The sequence below is a fragment of the Carassius auratus genome, unplaced genomic scaffold, assembly GCF_003368295.1.
Source record: "Carassius auratus strain Wakin unplaced genomic scaffold, ASM336829v1 scaf_tig00214577, whole genome shotgun sequence".
NCBI classification, from domain to species: Eukaryota; Metazoa; Chordata; class Actinopteri; order Cypriniformes; family Cyprinidae; genus Carassius; species Carassius auratus.
The window spans coordinates 283,190-305,766 of NW_020527721.1; the positions used below are offsets into that span (position 1 = coordinate 283,190).

At 35.4% G+C, this 22,577-nt stretch overlaps 1 pseudogene; it reads left to right on the forward strand.

Annotated features, from left to right (window-relative positions):
• Positions 1-22,577, forward strand: part of LOC113092414 (protein eyes shut homolog) — a 214,720-nt pseudogene that overhangs the window by 157,703 nt on the left and 34,440 nt on the right.

Here is a 22,577-nt window from a genome sequence, read left to right on the forward strand (position 1 = left end):
GCTCTAGATAAATTGACCTTCTTACCACTATAATTTGGTCTTCTCATAATTACCCTGTTGGTTGACCAGCTAGCATCAGCAAACATGTCACAGTAAAACAGTGGCGAACATCCTGAGGGTGAAGGGGTGAGGAAGATGAGAAGTTGTCTGTGACTTCATAATGGAAAGGAAGCGACAGAGTCACACTGAATCTCTTCAATGTCGCATGACAAATGAGAGATGATATACCAGTCTCGAAGCAACCAATGCATGTAGAAAGACAAGTAGAAAGTCTGAAATAATATTTTCTTGGAAAATGCAGTACAGGTACTGTATAGAGGATAACAACCGCTGGTTTAAACTGGTGGAAATAGACTAAAAAATAGCAACAACAAAAAAACTACTCAGCTGCTCATTAAGCAACTTTTTTTTTTCTGCATCAAAATTAATTTAAAATGACTTGAAATAATGATTTTTTTTAATGAGGCAGTGTTTAGTGACCACTAAATAAAGATGCACTTCCATGTCTGAGAGCATCTTGACTCCTGTGAGGTTTAAAGCCTCTTTCTACTGTACATTAATTTTTGGAAGGGCAGAAAGTAGATTTGTGGGTATTTTTATTTGATTTTTGTTTCTCTGTGATGTCTCCCTGGTGGGACTTTTACAACTTGAGAGTGAAGTGAGCATGTTAAATCAGCTGCAGTGTTTCCTTGCTGCTGTGTTTCCTAGTTGCTGGGTGGATGAGGAGCTTTTTGTATTGTTTTCACATTGCAAAAGCATATAGCTCAGTTATTATTGTCTCAGGTTGTTGAAATGCTGTAATTATACTGATCAAAAATTTGGGGGTCAGTATGAATTTTAATGGTTTTAAAGAAGACGATCCTTCAAAAATCATTGTTGAAAACAATTGTAGTGCTTGTTTACTTTATTCATTTGTTTGTTTGATTTTCTTTCTTTGTTAGTTTTTTGGTTTGATATTTTTTAATTTGATGAATAAAGAACAGCAATTAATCTTTTGACAGCACTAATTATAAATGTTTTTACTATCACTTTTGATTATTTACATGCATCTTAAAATAAATGCAATAAAATAATTAATTTATATTTTATTATTAAACTTTTGACTCTATGAACTAATATGAATTAACAATAAACAATAGTATAAATGAATATCAACCTAGATTAATACATTTTTTAAAGAAATAAAAGAACTACCTAATGCATAAACAAATGTTAACAAACTGAACCTCACATGCAGTTTATGCAAATGCCCTGCACGCAGACTACATTACAGTCAAAAATATGGGAAGCAAAATACTATACCCACACATATACAAATGAAATCTGAATAGTCAAAAAATGTGATGTCAGCAATGTTTCTAATGACAAGTTGTCATCAAGATGAAATGACTTTATTTGCCTCTCAGCATTTTTCACAGCTTGGTCAGATCGTGCCCTCCTTTGGGAGCTTCGGATGCACATGTGCATTACACCTCAAGAGTAATAATACAGACGGGGTTTGGTGTCAGGGCATTAGTATATATACAATATGGTTTCCTCCATATAAAAGTGCTCAGCTTGCTTTCAGACTTGGGGCATAATCTTAACACATGAAGAGAAAAGTGCTCTAAAGGAGAAAAGAGCTCTGCACTGTGCATTTGGTTCACAGTGTGTTTCATAGAGCATATACAGCTGTCCGTCACATTTTCCATTCACCTGTTTCTTGATCAGGCTTTTTGCAGCAACTGCTTTGTTTATTCAAGCATTTATTGATGAAACAAACTTTCCATGATGAGTCTACAGTCCTATAAAAAGCAGGAAGGCAATCTGTGACCTCTCTCAATAACTCACTCAGCACTTCCGCGCTCTTACGCCCTTTCGTCGGCACCTCCGCCATTTGTTCTCAAAGTGCTAATTTGCAGATAATTAAGTAATCCACTGAAATGTTATTTGTCCCTCTGGGCACTATGCAAAGCAACGAGGTTACTATATTCAGGGCGGACTCATTTGTAGTTCCCTCATGGGAAATATCACATAATCAAGCAGACACTGTATTAAATATTTCCTCTGAGCTTACAAGTAGAGTTGTGCAGATTTTTCTTTTTCTTTTTTCAATGACCACATAGCATGCTTGTACACTGAACAAAATTGGTGTAGAAACAATTTACATTTAGAAATTGCTTGCAAATTGAATTGAACGCATTGAATTAATTCATATCAAGCCACCTTTGTTTATGTAGCACTCTATACAATAGAATATTGTTTCGAAGCAGCTTTGTGGTATCAAACAAAGTAACAGAATCAGTCATTCAAGCTTTATCAAATATGTGGCAGATCCAAATAACAATACAACTGATTCAGTTTGGTTCAATACATAAAGTTGATCAATTATGAAACAAGTTCAATTTAGCAATAAGCAGCTTTACAGAAGACAATGGTATCATTATTCAGCTCCAGTCAGTTTAGTGTTGATTCAGTTCAGGTTAGTAAGTGTCCAAATTGCCAGATTTGTCAGTTATAATCAAATTCAATTAGCTATAACAGCTCTACAGAAGACAATATATCATTTTTCAGTTTTGTTAAAATTCAATTCAGCTGTAAAGCAGCTCAGGAAGGACAATAGTGTTGTTATTTAGCTTGAGTCAGTTGATTAAATTCAAGTCAATAGCAGTGATGATGTTGCAAAATTCGAAGTATGAACAAACTTGATTCACATAAAATTTAAATCAGCTGTAACGCAGCTCTAAAAGGACAATAATGTCATTATTCAAGTCAGTTCAATGTTGATTCAGTTTAGTTCAATTCAGCGCAAAGCAATTCAACTGAAGACAACAGTTGACAATAGACATGTTGATTCAATTCAGGTCAGTATCAGGGCTGATGTTGCAAAATTCAACAATGAACAAATCTGATTAATCTAGAAAGCAGCTCTACAAAAGTGTCATTATTCAGCACAGTTCATATTTTATACTCATCTGATATGTCAGTGCCATCAAATCGATGAAAAAGTATTTTGAACCCCAGCTAAGCAAGCCAAAGATGACAGTGGCAAGAACATGAACACTAAAACATGAAATGTTCAAGCAAAAGTAAAGAAATTGTATTTTATTCTTGTAAAATATACATAAGCTTTGTTTTATTTGCAACTTCAAAAAAAAGTTTTTAAAGTGCATGCAAAGGAACATTGTAAATCAGATAGCCTTTGTCCCCGCTGATTGCATAGTATCTAGTATTTGCTGCATCAAAGTTGTCTGTAATGCCCAAGAAAAAGCCGCAGTCACCTTTTTTGCCAGTCGTTTGCTTTTCTTTCCCTTTGTCTATCCATCAAGACAGTATCTGTGCTTATCTCATGGTTCATCAGCCTCGTAAAACTCCCCCTTAAACAGCAGCCCTGAGAGTGTGCACTATTTTCTGCTGAGTTAGAGGAATCGGGAGGCCGTTTGAAAGGCTCCTTTGCTCTGACTGCAGTCCAATCTCTGTGGAGCATTGGGAATCGCTCGATTTGCTTGGCCACTTTCTGAGCCTCAAACTCTGTTCGGTGTTGGCGCCTCTGCCTAACCAGCATCTGTAACAAGCAGCTAGACACAATGTTAGACCCGAACACTTTATCACACTGATCATAATGGATCATTATCTGAAGCTCTACATCTGCAACGACAAGCAGATCAGACCGCATATAGGGAGCAAAGGAACACAATCTGATTTAATATGTCTATTATAAAACAGGGATTTTTAAACCGGATATATAGATAATGAAAAATATAGTTTTTTTTTTTTTTTTTTTTTTTTTTACATTTTTGTATAAAAATTGCATACATCTTGTTGACGTATTTTTTGATGACAATGTTTTAATTTGTAAATAGTGTTGTAAATGGAAAAATTTGCAGATTGAAATTCAATAATTGTATTTATTACATTTATCAATATGAACATTAATTACTGATACGTTGAATAAATAATTACATTAAAAAATCTGACATTTTTACCATTTCATTCTGCTTCCTAAAAATTGGTCATAAATATATAATAGATATTGTTTCAAAGTGGCTTTGTTAAACTGGGATTAATTATAAATAAAATTAATCCCAAAATATTTGTCTTCTGTTGTTAGATATATTACGAAAAATAAATGAATAAATAAATACTATGCAAACTTAAACAGTTTTACACTACAGTAATTAAAATAAAGATAAGTAGGTTTTATGCTTGGAAGTAAGCTTGTCATATTTTAATGCAGTAAATTGTTTAAAAATATAATTGTGTATAATTTCATGTATAATAATGATTATTATAATGTATAAAATAGTGTTGTAATTAAAAATTGTGCAAAAGCGCAAATGCAAAATAGAGTTAACATCTATTTTATTTTTATTTTTTTATTGCTTGTTTTCAGAAGGCTTTTATGATAAATCAGTTTAATTAAAAAAATAAAATAAAATAAATAATCCACTGTTCTCCCAGTTTTATACATGTAACATTATTCTAAAGCTGATGATACATGGGGGTTGCCCAGCAACATTGCTCAAAATGTTTCCCCTATCATCAGCCTAGAATGCTGAAGTAATCTCCAAAATGGCAGGTTTAAAAAAATATATAATCTATAAATTGTCTCTACTAGTGTTAAAACCAGAAATTGTTTTAGTTAGATCCATTTTAGTGTGTAATTGCATAGGTCATGTACAGTAAATTAACTGGCCTCCCTGAGAACTGCATCCTGCCTCTTGCTGAATCAGCCTTAATGTGTGGTATATAGACCACTGTTGGAGCAATATCCTGACACATGTTCACCGTGGACGGGCTGCGTTGAAGTCTTGTCACATATCCCTTGACAGTGTCGTGCTGCATATATTGCCTTCTGTGTAAAAGATCATTACCACTGCAGAGAGGTCCTGACCATAGCACTCAACACCCACCTTCCTCTTCCCCTAAAGTCACTGTCGTCTGTCACCCTGGAGGAGATAACATTGCTCCAGAGCACGTCCTGACAGGATCCACCTGCCTTTGCGTGTAGGGTACTTATCAGAGTCTAGCAGACATTACTGCTCTTGACTGTTCATTCAGCTTGGAGATTAAACACAATCAGAAGTCATAATGTTGCTAGTCAAATAAACTATAGGTTATGCATTATAGTATTTGGTAATGAAAAATCAAATGACCAAAAATGTGAATGCTATAAAACTAATTGGTTAATATACAGTGAAATTGTTAAAATACATTAAAAAGAGTAAAATGTGCTTAATTTAAGTAAATGAAGTGAATATTGCTGCTCAGTTAGTAAAAATGATTCTTATTAACAAAGTTTTTGTTGAAAAAATATATATATTTTTTTATGTATCTTTATCAATATAACTGTAAAAATAATAATAATAATAATTAAAAACAGTAATCTTTTGTACCAAATCTTGTTGTGTCTTTACTGCCACGTTTGATCAATTTAACTCATCCTCACTGATCAAAAGCTTTATATGTGTGTTACACACAGTTTCCAAAAACAAATATAAGGGAGCAAAAACAAGTCACTTTCGTAATAAAATTAAATGTTTCTTGAGCAGTTAATCAATATATGTGACACTGAAGATGGTAATGATGGTAAAAATGCTGCTTTTTTTCTGAAAGTTTTTAAAAAGTTTTCTTTTAATTGTTTTACTAATTTACCATTTTTCTGTTACTTATTTTTGATCAAATAATATCTTTCACACAAATTTAAATAAAACTGAATTATTCCAAATGTTTGACATGTTGTACTGTATGTGTATGTAGACTTGCCCTTCTACAAAACGTATGTCATCCCCTGTTCATTTAAAATCCCTAATTATTAAAGGTGCCATAGAATGCATTGATACAATATTTTAAATTGTTCTCTGATGTCCCATGAAGAGTGTGTTTCAGTGATGCGTGGGTCAGTGTATTAATAACCCGCACCGGACCAATGTTTTCAACTAACCCGCCCTCAACTCGGACCGCAAAAAAAGAAAAATTCAATATTGTACCCGACCCGCTTCCTGACCATAATTTTTAAAAAGCAGTAAATGCTCATCGTAGCGTCATTGGGCCATAGGAATGTAGGCAAAACTAACTAGGCAAAAAAAAAACTAAAAAATTATTATATTATAATTTTGTCAAGAATTATAAAAGAACGTCAGTAAGCTCATAATTTGTCCTAAAATAGTCTAGTCTGGCTATGTCTATTTGTATGTTTCTGCAAGGTCAGCAGACATTGAGGCTAGTGTTGGTTCCGATCAGAGCTCATGAGTGGAGAGCGCATTTCTGAATATCCCGATCCGCTCGCTCACTCTGTGGGGTCTCACTCAACCCAGACTCAATCCAGAATGGCCTGCTGGTTTGAAAATATGCAAGGAGTCATTTGATTGTTTAGTAATAAACTGGTGTTTTCTGGGTCGATGCAAAGATGAAGTTGACAATGCAGACTCGCCATGAACGGCAGAGAGAAATGCACATTTCATATGGATTACATCATCAGAGAGTAGCCCATTTATTTTGGTTTGAATATTTTCGTTTAAAAGAAGATAGTGTTGCCAAGTCCGCAATTTCCCGTGGAATGTGGCTACTTTAACACTGTTGTTGCGGGTTGCTTTTCATGTCCACGGGGTTTTGTTGTTACTAAAACCTGGCAACCCTGCTCTCGTCTCAGAAGAGTGCGAGCTTCAAGAGCCCATGCTCGTGGCATACCGGTGTTATGGTGACTGTTACTGACTTCACCACAATGCTTGTCAGCACAAAGTATAGAATTATAAAACAATGAGTGAGTGGATTTTTAGCATTATAGGCTGGTTGTTTTCACACACTGCAGCCACACAACTGTGTTGAAACACATTATAAAAGTGATTTTTGCATTCTATGGCACCTTTAAGGAAAAAAATGAGCGAAGGACAGATGTTTACTTGAATTGTCAAATTTACCTTTTACCAGCAGAATTGTTTAGTTTTTTTTAAAGATGCAACAATCTTTCTCCCTCGATTTCATAGTACTTCTTTCTTGGAGTTGCAGTCTCTGACATCCCTGTTTCAGTCAGACATGCACTTTGCAAGCCATTTCTCTGAGGACAGGAGGGCCGTGTATTTGGCGATGAAGAGCAAGACACCTCATGGTACTATTCTCTACTGTGAGTATCTGAGATCCACTGGAGGATTTAGCTCTCAAAAGACCCCCTGAAATCAAAATTGTTGTTTTGTGGCTTTTAGTGCTCGTCTGGAACAGTAGCTTTGAGCTCATCCATATGCTAAAATAATTTTTAGGATATGTACACATTTAAAATTGACTTTCTCTTCTGGGAAACCAACCAAATTATAGATGACTCACCTTGCACACAACGGCGCATACTAATAATTGTCTATTAAAATGCAGTTCTCTCCTCCTATTATCCTCTGTGTTCAACCAAGGGGTTGAGGGTTTGGCTGGTTAACATAGCCCAGTTAACCCCTGCAGCTCTAAATATACTATTATGGAGCAAAAGGTATCTTTTATTAGGTGATCAGTTTTTGGCACTGCTGAGGTGGTCTGGAATCCCAGGTTTCTTTGACAGTGGCCTTCAGCTCATCTGAATTTTTTGGTTTCTTGTTTCTCATTTTCCTCTTGACAATACCCCAGATATTCTCTATGGGCTTCAGGTCCGGTGAGTTTGCTGGCCAGTCAAGCACACTAACACCATGGTCATTTAACCAACTATTGGTGCTTTTGGCAGTGTGGGCAGGTGCCAAATCCTGCTGGAAAATGAAATCAGCATCTTCAAAAAGCTGGTCAACAGAAGGAAGCATGAAGTGCTCCAAACTTTCTTGGTAAACGGGTGCAATGACTTTGTTTTTCAAAAAACACAATGGACCAACTCCAGCAGATGACATGCACCCCAAATCAACACAGACTGTGGAAACTTAACACTGGGCTTCAAGCATGATTAACATTGGCCTATGAGCTTCTCCACCCTTCCTCCAGACTCTAGGACCTTGGTTTCCAAATGAAATATAAAAACTTGCTCTCATCTGAAAAGAGGACTTTGGACCACTGGGCAACAGTCCAGTTCTTCTTCTCCTTAGCCCAGGTAAGACGCCTCTGATGTTGTCTGTGGTTCAGGAGTGGCTTAACAAGAGGAATATGATGACTGTAGCCAAATTCCTTGACACGTCTGTATGTCTTGACACCAGCCTCAGTCCATTCCTTGTGAAGTTCACTCAAATACTTGAATCGTTTTTACTTGACACTAGTGATGTGTCATTCGTGAACGAATCGTTCTTTTTGAACGAATCTTTTAGGTGAACGAATCGTTCTCGTTCACGTAATCCACTGACTCATATTTCTCGTTCAGTGAAGTTCCTCCCTCCACAGCAGCGCGGCGCTATAAGCAGCGCATGCGCAGCTCAGTGCACCAGGTAACAACTGTTTCATCCTGTCAAAGAATTACTCAACCTCGAGCCAATAGCCTTCGAGTATGAGATGTGACAGAGTATTTGATTTGTTGAATGTAGTGAACGAAAACGCCCTTCAATGAACGAGTTTCATATGAGTCTGAACTAGATCTAGAGATCTTATCGTTCGTGAACGAAATTACTGAACTGGTACCCATGTCGTTCGTGAATGAGTTGAATGAGCTGATACATAGCGTTCGTGAATGAAATGACTGAACTGGCACACATGTCGTTCGTGCACGAGTTGAATGATACATCTCGGTCGTGAATGAAATGACTGAACTGGCACACATGTCGTTCGTGCACGAGTTGAATGATACATCTCGGTCGTGAATGAAATGACTGAACTGGCACACATGTCGTTCGTGCACGAGTTGAATGATACATCTCGGTCGTGAATGAAATGACTGACCTGATGGTCAGGGTATATTCTGGCAAACAGTTTACCAATCACGTTTCTCAATCGGCAAAGCACATGTCGTTCGTGCACGAGTTGAATGATTTAGTAAATCTCGTTCGTGAATGAAATGACTGAACTGGCACACATGTCATTCGTGAACGAGCTGAATGAACGGATACATGTCGTTCGTGAATGAAATGAACTGGTACATAGCTTATCTCGTTCGTGAACGAAATGAATGAGAGTAAACCGGGTCAGTCTGCCATTTAGCATGTCAATCTCGCAAAAATGCAAAGCGCAGTTATAGGTACTGTATTGTGCACATACGCTTGTTTTGATATTTAGCAACTCCACGTTTAATCCACGATTGATGAATGTGAATATATAATAAACAAACTGTCTGACCAAACAATTAAAATGCTATTTAGGCAAGAAAACCTTGTGCTTTGTTCATTTGAACAACTTAATTAGACTTTATATATTGAATGCGATTATACACACATTTTAATAAAGCCAGATCAGTTTTTGTAACAAGTGAATACGTTCGTTGACTTAAGACATAACAACACAATACACTTTTTGCTATCTGCTGGCTTATTTTGTGTAATACGAAGAAATGGTCACTGAACGAATCAGTGAACGATTCTGAACGAATCATTTTGGTGAACGAACTGAAAATGAACGAATCACTAGAAAGAATCATAATTTCCACCACTACTTGACACTCCTCATAAGGCATCTTTTTCTTCCACACTTTTCCTTCCACTTCACTTTCTGTTATGCTTGGATATAGCACTCTGTGAACAGCCAGCTTCTTTGGTAATGAATGTTTGTGGCTTACCCTCCTTGTGAAGGGTGTCAATGATTGTCTTCTGGTCAAATGACAGATCAGCAGTCTTCCCCGTGATTGTGTAGCCTAGTGAACCAAACTGAGGGACCATTTTGAAGGCTCAGGAAACCTTTGCAGGTGTTTTGAGTTGATTAGCTGACTGGCATGTCACCATATTCTAATTTGTTGAGATACTGAATTGGTGGGTTTTTGTTAAATGTGAGCCAAAGTCATCACAATTAAAAGATCCAAAGACTTAAACTACTTCAGTCTGAGTGCATTGAATTTATTTAATACACAAGTTTCACAATTTAAGTTTAATTACTGATGAACTTTTCCATGACATTATTATCTATTGAGATGCACCTGTATATCAATAGCAAGTATAGCTACTGAATATTTTAATGTGCTTTAGATCCGAGTAAAAATAGTTTGTGTAATGCTTTTTCTTTATATTATTGCTGATGAGTTTTTTGTTTTTTTTTTTCTCTCTTTTTCATTTTGCTCCATAAATGTATCAAATACAGTTTACCATGGAAACCTAGTTAGGGCTTCAAACATTTCTAGCAGAAAACTTGCACACAGACTTGATTAGCTGTGCTAATTTCAAACCAGTGAAATATTAGTCATAAATTATGTTTCTATGGCTACATGCTTGTCTCCCACTCCAAGATTAGGGTGAACAGCTGTATATAAATACACATAGCATACAGTATGTAAGAATATTATTGTCAGCTTGATTTTAGAGGGTGATTTATTTTGACACGACATTCATGATATACTGGCTGTTTGCTCCTTGCGTGTCTATTGAATAGCAATCATATCCAAACGATGCAAAAAGTCTGACTCGATAACTCACATTCTATCTGTGTGTGTTAATGAATAATTGGCTTCCCAGCATCGCAGGCTGCGGATTACACACACTGAGTTATGAGACTGTGAAAATAACTGTAAGCCTCAGCGCTAAATTAAAACGCCGGACCATCAACTGTACCTCTTTATCCAGTAATGAAGTCCTCTCTCAGGACATGTTAATGACATAGCAAATGTCTCTAGGTGAAATCAATCACACCGGGATATGTGCTGTGGGCTGAATTTTAAGTTATGTTGGCTGATCCCATTAGCTAATTGGCAAACCCTGCTGGATGATGCTCTTCAATTACTTTGTCCTGAACAAATATGGTCCCTTGGCTGAGCTGAACTCCAAATGAATGAGTATTTGGGGATTTTTACCTGTAAATGAGTGAATTAGATTTACATTAATTATAATGTATTAAAATATTAAGAGGTATTGTTATTGGAAAACAGGAATATATTATAAATGGTCCGTTTTGTTTTATTAAACGTTGCCTTGCTGACAAATCTCTGTTGTACTAGAGAGTTCAGGTTTTTAATCAACTGATTGACATAATAATTGGTCATACATATTAACCATATGTCCAGAAGCACTCGCTGTCAACCTGGTACCTTGTAAACAGGAGTTTGTTTCCAAACAGATTGATTAAAAATCCTGTGTGCCCTTACTTCAGCAGGTTGGATAAAGTAAGTCAATGAGATTACAGCTTGTCAGATCGAGAGTGAACTTTCCTGTTTGTTAGGGTTTTTTTCTAAACTAAAATCTAAAATAGTTTAGCAAAACATGAGAAAAGGCTATGCAAATGTATGTAATGATGTCACTAACTATGGGTAGAGCCCATCTTGTGGTTCTACTAATACTATCTGTTATGTTATAAGAACCACAGGATGGGCCCCGCTTACAATATTTACATGAAAAATACTGTAATTCTTTATTGGTTAGATTAGAAAGAAAAGTTTGCATGCTCAATTTCACAAATTATTATTTGAATAGTAAGATAGAATATTTCCCCTTAATTATACAAAACCTAATTTTCAAATATGATTAGTAAAGTGCAGTATTACGTTTTTTTATGCTATACTGTATGTGTTTTTTATTACTTTTAGTTTTATTCAAATCATTTAAATTCTTAAAGTGGGGTCCAAAAGTCTGAGAAAATCAGTACAAATTTATGATATTTTGGATTTTTCTAATTTTAATATAAAATTTTAATAGAACTGCAATAAAATATAATATTACAGATCATTGTTTTTGGTTTAAAAGGAGTTTGCATATTTTATTTACTTCATAAATTTTATAAAATCAGCGATCATTTTGTGAGGATGTGATGATGTCAGTTATTATGGGCAGGGCTCATCTTGTGTTTCTAATAATAATATCTGTTGTGGTGTGATTAATGTTTATTTGAATATTGTGCTGATGCTGACTCACATACTGTCACATTTTTAGTCAACATTTTTCAAAGGTTTCAAGCTTATTTCAGATGACTATAATGCAGTCCATATTAGATCAGTAGCAGCGGTCTTGGCAATCACCTGACATTTAAATAACCTGATAGGGAGATGAGTCATGTCCATACAGTTTTGCCACTAAAGGCAGATGGGCTGGATGGACTGTCATCTTTGAATGAGATTGCTCTTGATGTCAAGTTAGAAAATTCATTTTACTTCCACCCTGTCAGATTAGCCGTGCATATGCAGCTCACCTGACACGGCCAATATGACAGTGTTTATCTCATGTCTCAACCTGTCAGAGTCCTCGTGAAATTCCTTTTATAGATTAGCCATGTAAAAAAAGACAGGAAGCAAGCATTTGGGTTTGCTCTGTTGTTCAGCTTGTGACACATTCATCAATTTTAAAAGAGGGAAACAGACTGATTTAATTAGAATGCTCTCTCAACCCGGCGTGAATGTGATTAGTAACTTATTTATTTTTCTGTGGCGAGTGGACTTTTGATCAATGTCAATTTTATCCAGATAATTTCAGTTCTTATAGTGGGCTCCAGTAGTCGGAGACAACTACAAACTTTTTCTCATGATAATGCAAAGTTCTATAATATTTATATGGATTAGATTAGACTAGACTAGATTAGATTAGATTAGATTAGATTAGATTAGATTAGATTAGATTAGATTAGATGAAAATGTACATGGTCAATGTCACAAATTATTATTATTAGAATAGTAACCTAGAATATTTTCTCTTCATTTAATTTTTTGGTAACATTTTCAAATGTGATGAGTAACAGTATTTGATAATTATTTGAATAGTGATCTCGGAACAATACAGAATATGTCCTCTTCATTTTACTTAACTATTATCTAAAATATTAAATCAAAATTATATATATATATATATATTGTAAAAAAAAAAAAAAAAAAAAAAATCTAATGTGATTAACATATTGTTCTGTGGTAAGTGAAATTTTTTATACTTTTTTGTTTCCAAATAAACAAATTTTAAGTCCTACACTGGCTTACAAAAGTCTAGAACACATAGTCTTTCTATAAATCTTAAAAGATAAGGAGAAGCAAAACACCACTGGTATCTGATCTATAATGTAACAACAAATCAGTTCATTCTTCAGTTAATATATATTTGTATTTTTATTTTGCCTGTCACTAAATTAACCTCTTGGATTCGAATGTTTTTCCGCTGGTGGATCATAATGCTCAGATGTATAGCTGTGCAGCCCAGATGAAGCTCTCTTGTCTGAATGTAAGAAAAGGTAGAACTCTAGAGATCAAAAGAAGCTGCTCAGAAGACATGCCTCAGAATGCAGAAAAATGCTCAAAGTTACACCTGCATCTCATCCTTTCACTGCCTTCCAAACAAAACCTTCCCGCGAGCACCTTGTGAGACTCCCGCTGGGCTTCAGTCATCAGCCGACAAGAGGGATTGTGAATATTACAGGTGACAGCTACTGACAAGAGAATCCACGCACCGTTAGACCCAGTACAGGGTAACAGGGCCATTGGGACAATAAGGAGTAATTTGTCATTTTCCTGCACACTGTCCCCTTAACATAAAGACGTAGAACTGCATCTGTAGTTGATGCAGTAGGTGCCAAGTGCATCTGCAATCACTGGGGTTGTTGCCAGACATGCCACAGTAAGCAGGAAGCTCCACAATATTTTTGTGTGACTACTGGAGCTCAAGTGGGAATAAAACAGGCAGTTATTGATTTAGTTGTGATACCTTGTACTTATGTATGCTGTAAACCATGTTGTGCTTTTGCACTTTAACGGTATACTTATATTTCCTGAAATTCTCATGATTTATTCTCACCACTTATTGACAGCAAGTGTGGCAGGTTTACAAAAAACAAGGTAATGAAAATGGTCTGAAAACGTTAATAAGGAATATTAACGAATATTAACAGCAGGTGTGGCAGGTTTATGAAAAAAAAAACAAGGTAATGAAAATGGTCTGACAAAGTTAATATTAAGGAATATTAACGAACGTACATTTTAGATTAGATTAGTTTCTTTGTGTATTTTTGTTATGCAAACAAAAATAGTATTAAACGAAGACTGCACGCAACAGCATAGTAGCATTTTGTTCCTGAGTGAATGATTAATTGACTCTCATAAAACTGGTCAATTGTTTTGTTCTTGAATGAATCAGCCTTTTTATCAAATCGGTTCAGTTATTGATTCATTGAATAACTCATAAAACCAATCAGTTGTTTTGTTCTTGAATGAATCAGCTTTTCTTTTTTTTTTACTCAGTAGAGTGAATGATTCTTTGACTCATTCTTAAGCACTTGTTTCGCTCCTGAATGAATCAGTCTGTTTGAATGAATCAAATGAATGGATTATTCAGTCACTCACTCACAAAATCACTGTTGTCTGCATTAAATCTACATGAGAAAATTTTACCATTTTCAGTAATATTTTCACAAGTAATAAAAAATTTTAACAAAACTTTTCATATTTGAAGGCAAAACAATATTTAAAAAGAAATCAAATGTCACCAATAAAATGCAAAGCTGTATATATCTAGGAAACCTCCAGGTAACATAATTAAACAAGTTGATTGCAATTTATGTCCTTTATAAAAAATGTATTTGGATTAGAATTTTGTCTGAGCTCTATTGAAATTCATTTGAAAGAAAAAGAGATTTTATTTCATATTACTGTTCAATGTACTCAACCAAAATGTAACTGACTGTAGAGATTCAGTACAGGAACAGGTCTTCTAGACACAAATTAAAATAGGTCATCTTCAAATCTCATTAGAATAAGCTTTAAGTGAAATATTCCTCATTTCTTAATATCTCCTCTGTCCTTTCAGCCCAGGAGCAGAATGTTTTTCTTCAGAATGGAAGAACAGTGGCCAGGTTGGGCTATACAGCATTATTAAAGGGGGGGTGAAATGCTCGTTTTCACTCAATATCCTGTTAATCTTGAGTACCTATATAGTAGTACTGCATCCTTCATAACTCCAAAAAGTCTTTATTTTTATTATATTCATAAGAGAAAGATAGTATGTACCGATTTTTCCCGGAACAACATGACCGGCTGGAGGCGTGACGTGTGGGCGGAGCTAAAGAATCACGAGCGCCAGTAGGCTTTTGCGTTGAGAGCATGTGGAAGCTGTCGACATTACCGTGAGGAAAAAAACATCATCCAAAACAAACCATGGCTTACAGTCAGATTCAGCCATTTATTTATGATCCAGAATCAGATCCCGAGGCTGAAACTGAACGAGAGCAGCAGCAGCAACGACTCTCTCCGAGCGGGGCTCGAACCCAGGTCTCCGGCATGGGAGGGGATGCACTAACAAGGAGGCAGAGATATTTTAAGCAGTTTTACTCACCGCCTGCGGTTCCAACACACGATCGTGACCCTTTTTCGTTGGGATTGCATCATCCTTAAGAAATAAACGATACGCAAATCCGTCGTCAAACTGGGCCTTGTTTGTAAAACAAGCATCTTCGAAATGCAGGGAACAAACAAAAACATTTGCACAACTCCGTTGATGCTCTGTAAAAATAAACTCCATCCACTGGTCCCTTATTGCTGTTTCTCTTTTGGTAATCTGTGCAGGGTTGTCTTGCCCTGGCAACCAAAAACACACTTCTTTTGTGACTTTTCGCGACGCTCTCGCTCTGATCAGTGAATCGCTCTGATCAGTGAATGTCTGTGCTCTCGGTGCTCTGCTATACGGGAGTGCGCGCTCTTCCAGCAGACGTGCCCTCAGGACCCATATAAGGAAATTCCTCTCCATCTAAAGTCACACAGAGCCATACTCTAAAAAAAATTTCTGAAACTTGTGACAAACCGGAAGGAGTATTTTGGGAAAAAAAATACTCCTTCAAACGTACAACTTAATTTGTGAAACTCTGTCCATGTTTAGCATGGGAATCCAACTCTTTAACAGTTTAAAAAACTCAGTATGCATGAAATAGCATTTCACCCCCCCTTTAATGTTTTGACTACAGCTGCCCCACAGAATATCAGGAACAATAGCTTGGTGTTAATTTTAGTGAGGTGAGAATTATGTTTCATTTTTTACACCAAAAAAGATCATATTTCTAGTATTTGTTGTCATTTTAAATTATGTAAACAATCTCAAAACAAGTTTAATTAGCTTGAGAAGATAAAGAATTTGTACGTTTTACTTGTTTTAAGCTTTAACCTCACAAAACTGTGTTGTTTGCAATTTGGCAATAATCTGTGGAACATAAACTTAATTCAAGACATTATCTAAAAACAAAACTTTTATATCTTGTGCAAATAAATTGTATTTTGAGGTTTAAGACAAAATAGGAAAATTATGAGGAAATTATTATAATATTGGCAGTGCACTTTAAGAAATTATTATTTTACTTAATCTATCAGCATCTGTAATATTCTTACAGTCTGAATTTAATGAACAATTCATGTACAATTTTCTAAAGTGATTTTGGATTTTCTATGTTTTTTTTCTGATCATTGCCATTTTAAAAGTTGCAAAAAATAAATAATAAGGGTATAGTGAAAAGTGTTTAATGTGATCTTCCTATTAAAAAAAAACATGTTTTAATAAAAAAATCAACCCCTGGGAAATTAAAATGCCATAGTTGAAGAAACAACTAAATGTGTGTTCAGAGGATGTGTTCATAAGTCATAAAATCTTAAAGATGTGTTCAGAACTCAATTCTATGTTTCCTATATGACAGTTTTTAGATGTGTTATAAATAAATTATAGTAGTAGCTATTTTCTGGGATTTTTGTTTGAGTGTGCTCTTTAAATCGCATGCTTGGCTCTCATGGGTTTTGACATTTGGAGTCACATCAAAGCTGCACATTTTCATATGGTTCAGGTTTCATGTTTTTCTTTGTTGTAATTTCCATAATCACACAGCCACAGTGAAACTAACTGCTACATATCAGACATTGTTCCTTTCAACACTTAACAATAATGTTAATTAACATTATCTTGAAGGAGCCAGTCACTGCTCGTGCATAATTCAATAATTAATACAATGGAATGAACATATATAACCACTCAAATAGGAGATGTATTTAAGTTCACAAACTATAACTCGATTGTGTTTTCCATTATATATTTAGTAAATATGACATGCTTGAATGTATTACTAAAGGCTTTTGCATAAGAATTCAAAAGGCTTGAATGTCAAGAGGCTGGTAATAGAATTGCATTTATTCACTATTAGCATATCTGTTGCTATCACTGCATTAAATGATGTAAGTGAATCATAGAATATTATAGGACTTTTAATGTATCATGTTAGAGTAGTTAATTTTTTTTTTTATTGTGTTGAAAAAAACTAAACTATCATGACCTTGAAAGAGCATTTAATTCTACAGTAGGCCAATAGTTTAAAACTATTGCAGATAGAATACAAAAATCTATAAATTTTAAATAGATTTACAGCCCTGCTTAGACTTGCTGTAACCTGAAATGTGTTACTTGCTCTACAAAAAGTATAACAGATTTGTATTCAAATGATAATAATGTTTATGAACCTACATCTACATTTATGTATAATTAATGCATTTATTCAATTACATTTTATCTCACCCCTGGATGCATGTAAAGCATGTAGTTTAATGAAATATATCCAGATCTAATTGTGGTCAGACAGCAATTAAGCAACATTTTATTGCATACATACTCATATACAGTATATATATATGGCTATTTTGCGGATGCATATAACAGTCCTCTGCCATTATGGTTCTGATTTCTCTTGTATATTTGATGGGTTTCTTGAACAGCTTCTCTCCCATTGGAGATGTGTTTAGATGCCAAGTACTTCTAACTTAACAATCTGACAGGCTGTATCAGTTGTCTCTAGATATTCCTGCTGTCTTGTTTGACTCAGTGGTCTCATCTATGAGGACTTGGAGAAGGTTTTTCTCTCCTTCTGTCACTCGTCTGAGGAAATACTCTGGTTGATGGAATGGAGATATTGTCAGATGTGTCATCTGCAATTTTCTGAATGTCTGCTTTCTTTGTTTTCAATATATACAATGAGTCTTTCCTTTGACATTGGCACATCCATGTATCTATAAGAGTTTGAATGATGATGTGAGAGACTGTAAAAGTTGTGCATGAAATCCTTTAGAAATACCTGATCCAATGGTAGAATGAGAAATTGAAGTATTAAGTTGATTTGACATATCTTACAGCAGGATCATCCGTTACAATTACAGGGATAGTTCCAAAAAAAAAAGAAATAAGGTTTTGTCATCATTTATTCATAATTATGTTGTTTCAAACCTGTATGACTTACTTTCTCTGTGAAGCACAAAAAATATTTCCCCAGACAATGAAATTCTATGGGATCCAATTTTGCTTGCCCTTATTGGGGGGAGAAAGTTGAAATTATTCAAAATATATTTTCTGTTCCTTCGAAGAAACATTGTCATGAGTAGAAGACTGTGTCTTGAACTGAACAGTGTGTACCAGCAGCTAAAACCTTTTAAATAGCATTAAGATTACAGCAAGTTTAAGACATTAATGCTAACAACTGAACATGCACCCTGCTGTGCCAACCACTCATGCTGAAGGCAACAGGGAGAGTGCATTTTATTCACTTGTTGTAAATTTTAAGGCCAATTCATGCTGCACTGATAGACACAGACCAATGCCACATTCCTTTTGATTACTGTATGCCACTTTTTAAATATTCCGATGTTCAATCTGCGAAAATAAGAACTGACAAAACAGACACCAATAGGGGTAACATTTGTCCAACGAAACCCAACAAACTTTCTGTTACTGTTATCTGTCAGTACATCTGTGTACGTTCATAAGTGAAATTCATATAATCAACATACAATTTAAAAAAAAATTGCCTAAAATCAATATTCAGGATAAAATATTAATATTGTACTGTATACTGAGTCACGTATATAGGAAGTTGTATTATATTTGATTTTGCTGTATTTACTGCTTTATACAAAGCTTAAAGCCAACAGTGAAAATGTATTCACTCTCATGCCATCCAATATGTAGATGAGTTTGTTTCATCAGCATACTTGGGAGAAATTTATACTTCGCATACTTGGGTGCCTTTAGAATGAGAGTTCAAACAGCTGAGGATAACATCTCAATAATCCAAAAGTAATCCACAAGTTAACAATAAAGAGCCCTTTTCATTATAATGCTCTCTACAGTGAGAAAATTCATTTAAATCAGGAGAGACTTGTGGATTATGGTGATGTTTTGTCAGCTATTTGGATTCTGATTCTGACGGCACCCATTCACTGCAGAGGATCCATTGGGGAGCAAGTGATGTAATGCCAATCTGTTCTGAAGAAGAAACAAACTCATCTACATCTTGGATGGCCTGAGACTGAATAGATTTTAAGCAATTCTTGTTTTTTTATGGAACTACCCTGTTAATCATCTGAAATTAACATATTTGTCTTTTGGTTAGAGCTAATCATAATATCCTGCTATCTTCATCACCTCCATATACAGTATGCACCCTGTCCCTGACCCCCGAGCACTGACATGAGGGTCTAATCTCCTCCTCCTGTCAAACCTGGCTTTGTCGATATCAATAATTCTGCCACTTGATTTTGAGGTCATCTCTCTGGGTCCGCTAGAGCCGTGAAGATCTGATGAGATCTGGCATTGCATGGTACTGGATCAAGGTCAGCCAAGTGGCACTTAAGCAGAATTTTAATGCAGCTGGAAAGAGTGTGGTAACTTTCATTAGAGGAGAGAGTCTGAGTGGCACATTTTATAATTATTTCTTTTTAATTAACATAAATGTGTCGCCAGTTTTATTTGGTGTGATTTTGGGGGCTGCACATGTGCATTCATGGCCAAAAGTACATAGACATCCTGTTATAATTAAAGGGTTTGGCTATTGCAAAAAAAAAAAAAAAATCAAGCTTATAGCTACGCAATCTCATTATCAAACATGGCTTGTGCCTTTTTTGTTTCAGCCTCACAGTCTCCCGAGGTGCATAAGGAAATGATTTACTTAGCCTGGTGTGAAAAAACTTGACTGCCCTGCATAAAGCCCAGACCTAAACCACCTTTGGGATGAATTGGAATGCTGACTGCCTGACCTCGTATTTCTGAATGGGAGCAAATCCCTGCAGCCATGTTCCAACATCAAGTGTAAAGCCTTCCCAGAAGAGTGGAAGCTGTTAAAGCCACAAAAGGAGGGCTAACTCCATATATTTTAAAATGCTCCACAGTCACATATGGACAGTGGCGGCTCCAGACAATTTTGATTGGGGGGGCAATGGGGGGGTCCTGGTCTTTTCAAGGGGGGTCTCATGAAAACCAACAAAAAATACAGTGGACATGGCTAATAACTGCATATTTCTGCTACTAAACAACAAAAACACCTTTGCAATGTAAACAAATGACAGGCTACATTTGTTATTCATATCCTTCACACTGCACTTTCATGTCAGGTATATTATGCATTTTTATTGACATTGATATTTTTACATTTATTTCCAGATAGTTATTATTGAATTTACAGGCTAAAGTGGTCTTGCTGTTGTAAACACTGTTGCTTTTGTAGAAAAAATATTTGCATCACATTTAAAATATAATTATATTTTAATTCATTTCTGAATTGTTTTTATTTTTATAATGATAATTCAGAGAATGAGAAAATCTGAATAAGCCTTACCAGTGTTGTGATAATTATTTTTACGTGTTAAAAATAAATAAGTACTGTAATATAATAAAAGTTTATTCAAATAACATAAAAAAGACCAGACCCCTCGATGCCTGTGAAACTTTTCTCCCTCAAACAGCACGTTAGTGTTACTTCTACACTACAGGCTACACACAGCAATATAAACAACGTATCTGCATGTTCTCACATCACATCGTTCTTGTAAAATAATAATAAGTAAATAAACACCAAAATCACTTCGCTGAGAATGAAACACCACTTACCAGCTGCCGCGTTGTTGAAAATATCCTCTAGCAATTAAAAAATGCGCGTGCAGCATGAGGAATCTTCCCGGTTGGATGAGGTCGTAGTCAGGTGAACTGTCATCATGTTGGTCATTTTATTTACGGCTACATTATTATTAATAAATTGTACTAATATTATGATTGGGCGTGGGCAGGCATTCACAAAAGTTTATGTTATTACAAAACAAATTGAGGAAATTTTGCTTTGACAAAAGGGCACTTAAGGGGCAAAGGAGCAGGTGCTCAAGATTCGATCAAATAAACCAGCTGAAAAAAAAAATGGTTCACCGGTTCTTTTGCGCTCGATGTAATGCCGTCATTGGCGATGATTGCCCTTCATTCAAGCCTTTGGTTTACCCGCGCTTATAACAGTAGCACAGAATCAGTTCAGAATCAATCACCAAAAGAATCAGTTCGGTTCAGATGCGCTCTGTGTCAGTCTGCTTCACGCTGAATCACGAATGCGCAGTTATCATCAGCTCATTGGTTCTCGAATCGGACGCGTCCGACAGAAACGGTTCTCGGTTCAGTGTATGAATAAATGTCGAAATAATTATTATTTATTATTGTTCTGCGTAGTTTGAAGAGAAACATTTTTGGATCTTTATCCCGAATATATACATTTTTTAATCAGGAAGAGGCTGGGGGGTCAAATGGGGGGTCAAGACATTTTTTGGCAGGGTCTTGAGACCCCCCAAGACCCCCCCTGGCGCCGCCGGTGCATATGGATGTAGTGGTCAGAGCTCCACATACCTTTAGTGTTTCTCCTTCATGTGACTTGATGTTGAATGATGCTGTTGATTATCTCTTTGCGGGGATTCCAACTCTTTGCGGGGATTTCCATCATCTCCGGTTTTCCATTGCCACAGTGTAATGGGTCACTTGAAAAATCAGGCACTGGAGAAAGTAATGTGAATCATTGGCCCCTGATGATGATATACCTGAGAGCAGTACGGGGAGTTTGAGATGCTCAAGTCTGTGTCAGCAGTCTATTTGGCGAAAGTCCTTCAGAACTTAAGATGTCAATGTTTATAGATGAGGCAAACAGAATTATAGCAGCTGTTGAGCAGTTGAAGAATGATTGAAAACCTTGTCAGTTGTCTCAGTTAACTGAAACATGTCACGTTGCACTGTTACTTATGGATTACTTTATCAGCTAGGATTACACTTTAGAATAAAAAAAAAGGAATAAAGCCCCAAAAGCAATACAAATACATTCAGCGTGCCTGTTAAATTGCAGTTCAACTGCTGAAGTTGAATTAAATTCAAATTGAAAGAAATTGGTCTGATGATTCATATAACTGCTATAAGCAATGCATTTTCTTTTTTTATTAGTAGTAGTAATATTATTATTATGTATTTATTTTAATATTTTCTATGAAATACCCGCAAGTATTATTATATACATTTTTACAGATTATTGATAAAGGAGCATTTTCTTTTGCTTTAACTTGATGTAATCAAATAGCTAATGCTGAAATAAAAATTATTAAAATTTTTAAAAAAGAATAATAAAAATTAATTAGTAAATTAGTAAAACGTAAGAATTAAGATGAAAATGAAAAATATAAAAATATATAGATTAATAAAACTTATAACATTATCTGAATGATACCTTATTTATGTCACAATGTTTAATAAAATATTTGCTTTTTTATAATTTATAAATTTATGATTGAAGAA